Raw genomic sequence first — 12,767 nt, forward strand, 5'->3', positions numbered from 1 at the left:
TCAGATACCGCCAGGACAGGGTGAGCACAGAGTCTGGGAACGAAGAGTTGCTGGTGAAATGGCAGCTCCCTTCACACACAGTGTGGACACTGCCTAGCGGGTTCTCAGGTGCCCCAGCCCTCACTGACCCTGGCCACTCTTCTCCCAGCCGTCAAAGTAAGAAACTGACATGATTTCGGGCTAATCCAGCCAGGTCTATTACCCACCACACTCGCCCCTCTGAGAGCAAGCATGCCACCTCTCCATCCCTACTCCGTCAGAGGCACCCTCAATGCCACCCACTCAAGCAGGCACATACACTTGCAATTCTTACATTCCCACAATTGTCCTCACATGTTCTCCTCATGACGTGCCATGAGTATCCTGCCCCAAGCCCACTCCCCAGTATCTTTGTACCTCACCTTTCTTTTCCTCCATGATACTCTGACATGCCCCCTTCTGTGCATTTCACCTGCACCCCACTCCCACACAGGACAGCCCTTGAGCACGCAGCAGAGAACTTCACACAGGCACTCAGCTCCCCGCAGCAACTCCACACACGCGCACACTATCCCCAGGTGCACACGGTGCTCACCCACACAAAGCTATCCAAACACGCATGCATGCACAGGCCCCGCAGCCCCGCTCACCCGCAGAGCTGCTGGAGAGACGGCACAGTGCTCTGGCACCCGCTTGACCTGGGAGCTGAGCTCGCCAGAGCCCCGGCAGGACCCTTGCCCGGAGCGCAGAACCTTGGAGCTCAATAGCCTCAGTCTTGCCCCTGCCTCTGGACAATCCTACACACACACACACACACACACACACACGCGGTGGTCCGCGTGAAGAGGAACCAGAGCGATGACAGATGTGCCGGGCCTGGAGCGCTCCAGGACCCGGGACAGCGGGAAAGCCTGGCCTGGCACCACCCCCACAGGCTTATCTTGTTCCTTGATTGGTCTGATCCCAACCCTCGCCGGCCAGACTCTGCCCTCCCCCTCCCCCCTCCTCGTCCCCCGTCTTAAGCCCTGCCCCACGTTTTTACTGGTCCCTCGCTTGGTCACGCCTCCAACCCCACCCTTGCTCCCTATTGGCTATAGATCGAGAAGGCTCCGCCCATATTGACCCGGTCTACTGTCACCTAGACTCAGCAAAGGCTCCGCCCCAAACCAGTTTCCACGCCCATGAGGACCCGCCCCCTGTTCCTTTGAACCTGCTCAGAGGTAGAGCGCGCGACTTCCCTAGTTCACAGCAACCTTGCTTTGTGTGATCTCTTCTTCAACCCACCACACTTAAACTTTTTCTTGTTCTGTTTGTTTTGAGGCAGAACTCACACTGTAGACCAGTCGCGCCTATACTGCCTCAACTCTCGAGGGCTGGGATTACAGATGTGCTCCGCCACTCCACTGCTGACATCTGGCGTTAGCGCTCAGCATCTCAACCTGGCCTAGCTTCAAAGCCTGCAGTGTTCCAGCCAAACCCTTCCGCATACCTTGTTTATCCACTCTTCACACCTCTACAGAGCGTCCACCAAGTGTCAGGCCCTCAGACGTTAAATAAATTAGACATGCTGGAGAGACGGCTCAGCAGTTAAAAGCATGAGCTGCTCTTCCAGGAGGAGAGCTCTTGTCCTAGCACCCAAGTCAAGGGGTTCACAACGTCTTGTAAGCCCAGCTCCAGGGGGTTCAGCTCCTCTGACCTCTGCAGGCCCCTGCCCTCGCGTGCACATACCTACACATACACGCGTGCATACACAGGATTTGGAATAACATAAATAAATATTTAAAAATAAATTAGGTAATATGTATTCTTTGATAATTTAGACGTGGTGAAAAGGACCAAGGAGGAAATAATCAGGAAAAGAGTCACCCTGGGAGGAAGCTTTCGCCCATTCTTCTGCATCGAACCCCTGCCAGTCTTCCCAGGGTGCGTAGAGACCAGCTTCACTCCCTTCAGCACTCCCTTTTCCCAACCTATCATTACACCCTGCAAGAGCAAAGGAGAATACCCCGGTATCTTTACCATCCATTCGTCATGGCTGTCCAGGACCTGGCAGACGGCTCGTTACAAAGTACAGAAATAGAGCCGAAATTCCCATGTTTACCACGAGGTGGCAGCAAAAGACAACCCAATAACGGTAGGTGCATTTCGAGTCCCCGGTGTCTTAGACTCTGGTGCTCCAAAGTTGAGGGGAGATGTGACTGCACCAGGAGAAAGAGTGGATGACATGTTGGGATGTTGGGTGCAGGAAAGTCTGAAGAAAGTGTGTGTGTGTGTGTGTGTGTGTGTGTGTGTGTGTGTGTGTGTGTGTACCAAGCGACCTCCTACTCCAGCACAAAGGACCCAAGTTAATAATATCCCCACCCCCACCCCCACACAGCCTAGCGTGGCTCTGCTAATTATCCTCACCTCTTCATTCGTACGTACAGTTCCAGACACTCTTCTAGAGACTTTCAAACATGAATGCACTTAATCCCCAAAACAGCTGCTGTACTGAAGAAAGGGCTCGGAACTTGGGGGAGCTGGCGCAGGCAGAACACTGTGGGTGCACAAACCGCCACCAAATGGTCTACAGCAAGGTGGCTGCTTGTGTGTTCTATAAAGTTCACCTCAAGCCAAAGCAAAATTGGAGAGCTGGTAGTGTTTGCTCCAGGAAGTTCTGGGTCCCATCCTCAGCACCCATGTACCCCAGCTGTAATATCAGCACTCAGAGATGGAAGCAGAAGGATCAGAAGGTCAGGGTCATCCTTGTACAGAGCAAGTTTGAGGCCAGCCTGGGCTACATGAGGCCCTGCCTCAGAAAAGTAAATAAATAAGGGCTAGAGAGACGAGTCACTGGTTTAAGAGCACTGGCTGCTCTTTCAGAGGACCTGGGTTCGATTTCCAGCACCCACACGGCAGTTCACAACTTGTCTGTGGCTCCAAGGGACCTTTACAGACGTACATTTTCCAATGCACATAAAATAAAAATAAATGTAATAAATATATACGTACAAATAGTAAATCAGTAGCTGTCTGGAGAGATGGTTCAGTCAGTGTGAGCCCCGGGCGGGACTCCTTAGCATGCATGTGAGTGCCGGGCAGGTGTGGCAGCCCAAATGTCATCCCAGCGTGTGTGCAGATGATGGGGACCCTGTGAGCACGCTCAGTAACAGATTCGGTGAGTTTAGAGTTCAAGCGAGAGGCCCTCCCTCAACATGTAAGGTAGAGGGTGCTCAAAAAAGACACCTGTCTGGGTGTGGTGGTGCACACCTTTGATCCCAGCGCTTGGGGGACAGAGGCGGGCAGATCTCTGAGTCTGAGGCCAGCCTGGTCTGCAGAGTGAGTTGTGGGGCAGCCAAGGCTACATGAGAAACTCTGTGTCTTAGTTAAGGTAACTATTGCTGCAATGAAACACCATGGCAAAAGCAAGTTGGGGAGGAAAGGGTTGCCTGGCTTACACTTCCATATCACTGTTCATCACAGAAGGAAGTCAGGACAGTAACTCAAACAGGGCAGGAACCTGGAGGCAGGAGCTGGTGCAGAGGCCAGGAGGGGTGCTGCTTGCTGGCTTGCTCCTCACCGCTTGCTCAGCCCGCTTCCTTAGAGAATCCAGGACCGCCAGCATTTTCTTAACTGAGGTTCCCTCCTCTCCAATGACTTTAGCTTGTGTCAAGTTGACATACAGCTAGCAGAACACCCTGTCTCAAAAACAAAAGAGAAAAGGAGGACACCTGGCCTCCACATGCATTCGCACACAAGCGTCTGCGTTCTCACACACACACGCACACACACACACAACAGAATGAAGTACGTATACCATGAGAGTGCCTACTGCACCCATCTTCCTTCTCAGAGCTGCGTAAGCAGAGCGACAGTATGGCTGCTTCACAACACCATCGTGTGGAAGGGTACTACACCCAGGAAGCAGTCTCTCCTCTGAGCCTGCCCCCCCCCAAACTCCCATTCGCCACTTCAGAAGGTCATCGAGTCTGTCCCCTGAGGCCCTAGGTGTGTTCTTTCTCCAACTCTCAGCACACAGCCCCGCGCCTCTTTGTTGGGGACCCTCCAGGGCCACCTAGGTCACAGTTGCTCAGGTTGTAACCTGCACGATGCCAGACAGTGCTCCTGGTCACTGCAGCCTTGCCTGGGCAGGAGCAATGCCTAGGGGGCGGACCAGGAGCCTGCTCAGTCCGGCCATGCCTGCTCTGCTTCTGGCCTGTCCCCAACTCTGTTCATTTCTATAATAGCTTCTGGGTGCTCCCCGGTGTTACCTGTGGTGAGAAGCCTTCAGACAGTGGCGGGTCCTCAGCGCGGTGGGGGGAGGGGGGGCACACGGGGCTGAGAGGCTCAGTGGATCCACAGATCCACCCTCCCAAGTGAGGTCCGGCCCTTCACTCACCCCTGTGTGGCCATACCGTCCCCACTTTCGTCTTACTTCACTTTAAAATGTATTTCTATTTATATCTGTTTTAGACTACGTGTATGCATGTATGTTTATGTGTGGGTACGCACACAGGAGCTGGGAATTGAGCGGGCCCTCTGTGAGAGCAGCAAACACTCTTGAATGCTGAGCCATGTCTATTGTACTTGTCTTTTTTTTTTTTTTTTTTTTTTTTTTTTTTTTTTTTTTTTAAGGCAGTTTTGCTCTATAGCCAAGGCTGGGCTTGAATTTATCATGTTCCTCCCACCTCAGCCTTCTGAGAGCTGAGATTATAGGTCTGTGCTACCTCAGCTTTGGTCAAGAATTCTGTTTGTTTTGTTTTATGGGGGCTGGGGATGGACCCTAGGGCCTCCCTCCAGGCAGCGGGGCAAGTGCAATGCCGCACCCACCCTTCCTTCCTTTCTGTGACTGAGTCAGACGGTTCTGTGAACAGACCACATTCCACAACTCTGTGGACAAGCAACTGGGCTGACAGTGTGGCTTTCACACGTGGATAAGAAGCGTGTGAATAATGCCAGATAATCCAGACAGACAGACGGCCAGGGAAAGATCCAGCTGGGACAGTGAGGCAAAGAGCTTGCCCTCATGACCACTTCCCCACTGGAGAATTCATGAGCTCTGAACCTGGGCGCGCTCCCTCCAATTCTTTCGGTTGAGTTTTGCTTGGTTGATTGGTGGGTTTTGAGACCAGGTCTTACACTGTAGGCCAGGATGTCTTGGGACTCACTAGGTCACTCAGGCTAGCTAACCTGTAATGACCCTCCTGAGTTGACCTCTTGTATGCTGGGATCTCAGATGTGTACCACAGCTCTTCTGCTTTGCTTTTTGTTGTTCTTCTTTATTGACACTTGCCATGTAGGCCAAGCTGGTCTCCATTTCACACTCCTCTGCCTCAGCCTCCTGAGCGTCCAACAGGAGGCGTGCACCATCATGCCCAGCTCTCGGGTTTTGAAAACACCTCAAAAGGGCAGAAGCAGCATGTGTTTGGAGGTGACTCTGCCTGAGCCGTGTCCCCCAAGGGCCCTGGATGGTCACTGGTTACCTGTCTACCCTTTGGGTGAATAGATTTGGTAGGAGACAAGTGCAAAAGGAGACCCTCTTTGGTCCTTACTCTCTACCTCCACCAAGGCCCTTTCTCTGCCTGCTCCAGAGGACCCCAGCAGGCTAGGGAAAGTGCCTTAGTGCTCGTTCCTGGGCAATGTCAGGCAACAAACTTGGGACTTGAAACACAACACAAATTCCCATCTCACAACTCAGAAGCCTAGAAGCTGAAGTGGGTCCCACTGGGCTAGAGGTGGGTGTCAGCCCAGCTACCTTCTGCAGGTTCTGAGGACAGCCAGTTTCTGGCCTCACTGGGGCTCCAGGCCGTCTGCAGAGAGGCCTCCTGTGCAGAGGGAGTGGACAAATAGAGTTCTACATAGTGTAGCCATGACCAGGCATGTGGCCATGACCAGGCAGAGGGGAAGATGGGCATGTGTCACTGTACCCCAAAACACAGAAACAAGGCTCAGCCTGCCCTGGGGCCTCTCCCTCCGTAATCCTACAGCGGAGCATGGGGACGGAGGACATGATGAGGGAAGAGAAACCTGCTATCCCCTGCCACAGCCTAAGCTCCCAGGAAGGGAGAGAGACAACTAACTCGGCCTCTCAAGATGGGGGGGGGGGGAGCTTGGGCACTGGCTTTCACCTCGGTGTCCCCCAGTTGCTGGGTAAAGACACTTCATTAAGTACTGAGGGAGAGCCAGGAAGCTGCTCAGTATCAGGAAGTTGCCAGGAAACAGCACAGTCGGGCTCTGGCTTCAGGGAGAGACTGGAGCCAGATCCGTGGCACATTGGACCTCACTGAGCAGTAGATAGAGGCAGTAAAAGGCAGGGTGTAGGCACACCTGAGCGTGGTGAGCCAGCAGAGACTGAGGAGGTGCAAAGGCCGCCAGGCAGGAGCATACTCAATGGGAGGCCAGCAGCGTGGGTGGCAGCAGAGGAGGAGAGATGGGCTGTTCAGGGGCTAGTGTGAGGGCACAGATCTTGGGGGTTGTCTGCTGAGCCTCTGGCTGCTGTGCTTAGAATAGACTAGCGAACAAGTGAGGAGGGAGGAAGGGAAGAGGAGGAGGGAGAATGAAGGCGAGAAAGGAGGACAGAGGGAGGAGAGAGGGGACACCTGAGAACAGGGAAGATGAACAGAGCCTGAGAACAGGGAGGAGGGAGGAAGAGCCTAAAACAAAAAGAAAGGAGGGGGGCTGAGAGGAGGGAGAGAGGAGGAGGGACCTAAGAGGAGGGAGACAGGAGGAAAGGTCTGGGTAAAAGTAGAGAGAAAGAGGGGGGAGGTGGGGAGAAGGAGGGGCTGGAGGAAAAAGGAAGGGGGAGGGGGAGGGGCTAGGAGGAGGAGCCTGGGAGCACCCAGAGTCTCCTGCTGGAAGCTGGATCTGAAGCTCAGGTAAACAGCACTTGGATGACTTTTGTGGATGAAGAGGGAACTTAGGAGAAGCTTTAGCCAGATGAAGGAGAAGCCCATTCCTGCACAGGCTCACCCCCACAGGGCAGACAAGATGCCTGTGGCAATGACAGAGCAGAGATCAGCTGGGTCCTCACCCTCCCTGCTGGATTCTGTCCACAGGCTTGGTCAGCTCATGGAGTGCCATGGGCTGAAAAACTAGAGTCTCACACATCCACAGAGCGGACCCCAGGGTCCTCTGTCCTCAGACCTACCAGCTGTCCCTCCGAAGCGTCTCAATGGCGATGCTCAACACACAGCTGGTCAAGTTTACACAAATAGAAGCCTTTGACACGCCCACATAAACAAAATGGCCAGACTGTCAGTCTCCTAGTTAGGCCTGGTGGCACAGGTGTGTAGTCGTATCCATGCTAGAGGCTGAAGCAGGAGGATCAAAGTGCAAGAGCCTATATGGGCTATAGAGTGATTTCAAATCCAGCCTGGGCAACTTAGTAAGACCATATCTCAAAATCTAAACAAATAAGTAAATATTTTAAAATTTATTTTAATATTTATATATTTATTTATAGACAGGATCTCACTATATGGCTCTGGCTGTCCTGGAACTCGCTCCACAGACCAGCCTGGCCTTGAATTCACAGAGATCTACCTGCTTCGGCCTCCCTAGTGCTGGGATTAAAGGTACAGGCCTCTAGAGCTCGCTATAAATAAATATTTTAGAAGGCTGGGGATGTAGCTCAAAAGGACGGGCCTGTGCATTCATGTAGTCCTGTGCTCAGTCCTCAGAACTGAAAGGAAAAATTTCAACGGGAGATGACTGGCAGCTCCAGGCCCACCCCAGCATCTCCCTATCTGGGGAAGCTCCCAGATAAGGTACCTCTCCCAAGCCGCAGGGGCTGGATCCATGGGTGAGAATCAGAGTGGCCAGCCCCTGTGAAAGGACAGGGCGGCGGGGACTCAGAGAAGGGAGGAGAGAGCTTTGTCCAGAGCTCAATTTGACTCATCAGTCAGGGCCCTTGGCCCAGGCCTGGGATTAAGTTTGAGTCTGTGATCCGAGAATGGCTGGGAGAGCAGCAGATGGGAGCTTGGCCACTGGGTCCCAGGCTGGAATGTTTGATCTCAGCAGAGAGGGGACAAAGGTCAAGGTAGACCTAATGGGCAGACCGTGGCAGGATGGCCACAGAGACACAGGCATGTTTTAATCACATCTGCTCACACTACACCACAGGCCTCCTTCCTTGTGGTACCACATCCCCCACATTCCTTCCTCTGGGCACACCTTTCCTCTCTGGAGGTTGCTCAATTATTGGCGCTCCTTGACCAAAACTTAAGTTTTTTCTTTCTTTCTTTCTCTTTCTTTCTTTCTTTTTTAAAGTGGTGGGCTGGGCACTCTGCTCAGTATGTAAAATATCTGTCATGCAGGCAGAAGAATCTGAGTTTTGGTGGTGGGAGTTGGGGGCAGGAGTTTGAGACGTTTCTCTACTTAATAGCATGAGGATCTGAATTTTTGTTGTTGTTGTTGTTGGGCGAGGTTTCGAAACAGGGCTTCTCTGTGTAATAGCCCTAGCTATCCTGGACTTGCTTTGTAGACCAGGCTGGCCTTAAACTCACAGAGATCTGCCTGCCTCTGCCTCCCAAGTGTTGAGATCAAAGGTGTACACCACCACATTCGGCAGGGGACCCAATTTAAAAATTGGGCACCTACATAAAAATTGGGGCTGGTGCTGGAGATTGCTTAGCAGTTAAGAGCAATTTGCTGTTCTTGCAGAGGACCCAGGTTTATTTCCCAGTACCCATGGGGCAACTCAAAGCTGTTTGTGACCACCGTTCCAGAGACGAGACGCCCTGTTTTGCCGCAGGCACATATGTGGTACACATAAACACAGGCAGCCAAACACTCATTCACATAAGCTAAAAATAAAAACAGTTTTTAAATGGGGCTGGTAGGGCACATTTGGAGTTCCAGTGCTGCAAGGCAAAGACAGGCAGATCCCTGGGAGCTTTCTGGCTAGCTAGCCTAGTTGAATCAGCGAGGCCCAAGTCATACTATCAAAACAAACAAACAAAAAACAAAAAGCCCAGGAGGCAGAAGCGGGCAGATGTCTGTGAGTTCTAGACCAGCCTGGTCTACAGAGCGAGTTTCAGGACAGCCAGGAATCCTGCCTCAAAAAAGCAAAAGAAAAAAAGCAACCAAGGTAGACAGTGCCTGAGGAACAACCAAGGTACGTACGCACACACACCTGACTATGCAAATACATTTGCCTGTTCACTTTCCCAATGGGATGTGCCTCGCTTGCTGTTCCGACTCCTGGGCTGGACACACAGCAGGTGCTGAGCACATGGGCTATTGCACATGAAGGAAGCCCTGGGGACCTTAGGCCTACTGCTTTCCCTGGCAACCGGTGGGGAAAGCCTGGTTGCCATGGAAATGTCCGTAATGCTTGAGAGCATGAGGGACCTTGGGGCACCGATGCCTGAGGGTCGTCCTCCTCTCCACCCTCGGCCTCAAGTTGACGGGTTTCCCCACAGTGTTCCCAGGCCCTCACGCAGTGGTGTCTTTGTGTGCGTTGTCCCTCTTTGTGCTGGGGTGCTGTTTGGGGACCTTGAACTTACCCCATCTCCTATCCTCTCCTCGCCCTGCTTCTCCACAGCAAGCCCTCTGAGGGCTCCACCCTGACATCACGTTCTGAGGAACTTGGACTTGACATGTCAAGCAATATCTGCTCAATAAATGTGGGATGGTGTGATGGGCTGGGGATGTGGCTCAGTTGCTAAGAGTGCTTACCTAGCACAGACAAATACCGGGGTGCTATCCTTAGCACCACACAAACCAGGCATGCTTGTAATTCCAGTACTTAGGAGGTAGGAGCAGGAGGATTGGAAATTCAAGGTCATCCTCAGCTGAACAATAAGCTTGAGGCTAGCCTGACCCACACAGGAGGGTGAGGCCAGCTGCGCTGCATGAGATCCTGCCTATAAGTAAATACTAGATGGATGGATGGATGGATGGATGGATGGATGGATGGATGGATGATAGATGAGTGAAGAAAGAAACTTCTTCTACCATAATTCTGACTCAGGACCACTGACTCTTGCCTAATGCTCTGGGGATCTTCCCTGGAACCACACTCATTCACACATTCACTCATCACATAGTCTTTGTCCATCAAGTGGTTAGTGCTGGCAGCAGTGGGATGGAGGAGCTGGAACAGAACATAGTCCTGAGTCTCCGGGGACTTGAAAGGCATGCCACTCATACAGCTATGGCTGAAAAGAACAGAGAGGAGGTGACAAGGTCTGGCAGCTGGGTGCTCTAGTCAAGGTTCACAAATAATTCGCTGTGAGGTCACACTTTGCATCAGCTGTCATTGTTTTGCATCTTCATTGGGTGCATGGAGTTTGTGTGATGATGTTCCCATCTTGCAGATGTGAAAGCTGGGTTCAGACACTTGGAGATACTCGCTCAGGGTCACACCACAAGGGAATGAAAGAACTCCGACTGAACACCTCAGCTCCCACGTTCTTCTCATTTAACAGAGAGGGCAAATCACCTTCCCCAAAGTCACACAGCTCAGGGCGTGGCTAAGCTGGCTTTTGAACCCAGTTGGGCTTCAAGATAAGCCCTGGTTTGATTTCTTGTTCTGCCCCTCGCTCGGGATTCTGGGCACTGGAGAGAACAGGCCCTGACCTTCTGACCTGACCAGCCCCAGGGTTATCCACACCCTAGACACTTGCCCAAGAATGCAGCTGCACTGGTCTGGTGTACATGAGCCTGGCAGGGCCCAGAAGGGGAGGAGCGGGCAGCAGGCAGGAAGAAGCAGCTGGGCGTGGACAGGAGGCTGGGCAGTCTGTCCTGCAAGGATGTTGTGCCTGGCAGAGCCTGTTCAGCCCCACCTAGAACCACTCTGCCCTGACGGGGTGACTTCCTTGCAGAGAAGCCTTCAGGGTGGGTGTGAGAGCACCAGAGGACCTACAGTGAGGCATCTGGGCTTCAGATTCACACCACTGTGGCTAGGCATAGAGGAGAGGGCCAGGGCCCTGAGGTGCAGAGCAGTCACCATTCAACCGTGGTAGGAGTTGTCTCCATATTTTGGCAACATACACAACTGTACAGGTTACGCTCCTGAGTCTAGAGAGGGTAACAGGGGGTCAGGGGGAGCCTGTCTTCCTGGAGTGACCACAGGGTGGGGCTACCTATCAGCAGGGATAGGCTGCCAGGGGCCCCAGCGGGTGAAGGCCTGAAGAATGCTTCAGGGTGACTCAGGGGCAAGAAGACTCAGTGAGTCACCTTGGACCCTCTTCTGTGCCTGCTTCCAGCTTGGCAAGGGTGAGCTATGGGGAGCTCCAGGGGGGCCCCAGCTCTGGGTTATGTATGAGTCAGCCCATGTGAGCTGAAGGGCCAGCTTGACTTTCCATCCCAAGAATTGTCCCACAAGAAAAGTAAATACGTGTTACACAATACAGGGTGAAGCTAGGCCAGCCCCCTCCTGTCCTCTGGGAAATGGGGAGGAGAGAGGCCTCCGTACCCAGAGATCTGAACACATCGCTGTGCACTGACTGACCCCCACATATTAGGTGAATCAGTCCAGAGCAGGTAAGCCACCTGCTGAGATCATAAAAGCCGGCTTTGACCTGTGTTTTTCAGATAGGCCCCAAACTGCTTGCTTCAGTGCTCCGAGGATGGCTACTCACTAAAAAGCAGTTTCCATCTGGCTGGTTATCTCAGTGAATAGAGTGTGGTGCTGATAAAATGCAGTTCCCTGGGCCTCTAAACACCCACTCCGCCACAATCCCCTGCCATTGAGCATAGGGCCCCACACAGGCCAGGCAAGCAGTCCACCGCTGAGCTCCACCCCCAGCTCTTTTTTACTTTTTGTTTGGTGACAGGGTCCTAGTAGGTCACTTGGGCTAGCCTTGAACTTACTCTGGAGCGGAGGCAGGCCTTGAACTTTTAATCCTCCTGACTCAGCCTCAGCTGAAATGACAGGTCTGTGCCACTGTGCCTGGGTGGAACCTGTAGGTACGTGAGGCTTCTCTGGGTGAAGGTGGAGCCATAGATGAATGAGAGAGAGACTGCCCACGAGAGGATGGACCTGGGCCTCCACCCTGGGAAGGGAAGGCCCCATCCTGATCCTGTAAGCATGGCTCTCTGTTCCCTGGCTGAGAGAATGCTGTTCTTCCTGTTTCAAACTGGTTCAAAGTGAGCGAGCGTGGAGTGCACATTCCTCTCCAACTTCTGGGGAAATTGCTGAGCACAAAGAGGGTACGTGACCCTTGCAACCGCGAAGACCGAGCCTTCCTTCCAGCTTTGGAAAGGGTCACTGGTTGCTGGGCGCTGGGTGGCCCTGCAGGTGCCTCCTGGATGAGGTTTGACCCTCCTGGAATTAGCACTTACCGCTCCCCGGGGCTGGCCTCCCTGCCCCCGCCACAGCAGAGGGGGTGAGTCACTTGGCAGAAGACAGCTTGGCAATGCCGAGCTGACCCCATCTGGCCCCCAGAGGGTGTGCGAGTGAGGGCAGATCCCCGACCCCATCCTGCCCTACAACAGATGTGTGTGGAACACATGTGCACATACACGTGCACACATACTCTCGCACGCACACGCAGCTCCACCAGCCCCGGGCTGGCTATTTTAGAACATGGAGCTAGAAAATGGGCGAGGGCCAAATGGAATTCCTCCCTTAATCTGTTAATTCTCCCCAACACTCCTGGGCTGGGCCCAGCTGAGTCAGTGGGCACCAGGCCCAGCTGCCCTGAGCCTGGGAGTGGAAGCTCTGGTGGGTAGAGAGAGGGGTGTCCAGAGTTTGGCCGCTTGGAGCTGCTGCATGTGACCACAGACCAGTGGCTCTCAGAATTCGGCTCCCTTCCCAAGAGAAAAGACCAAGCTACCCAGTTCCTCTTGAGCAGGGAGTGCTA

This window comes from Psammomys obesus, unplaced genomic scaffold, assembly GCF_907164565.1.
Source record: "Psammomys obesus unplaced genomic scaffold, mPsaObe1.curated_primary_1811, whole genome shotgun sequence".
Classification (NCBI taxonomy): domain Eukaryota; kingdom Metazoa; phylum Chordata; class Mammalia; order Rodentia; family Muridae; genus Psammomys; species Psammomys obesus.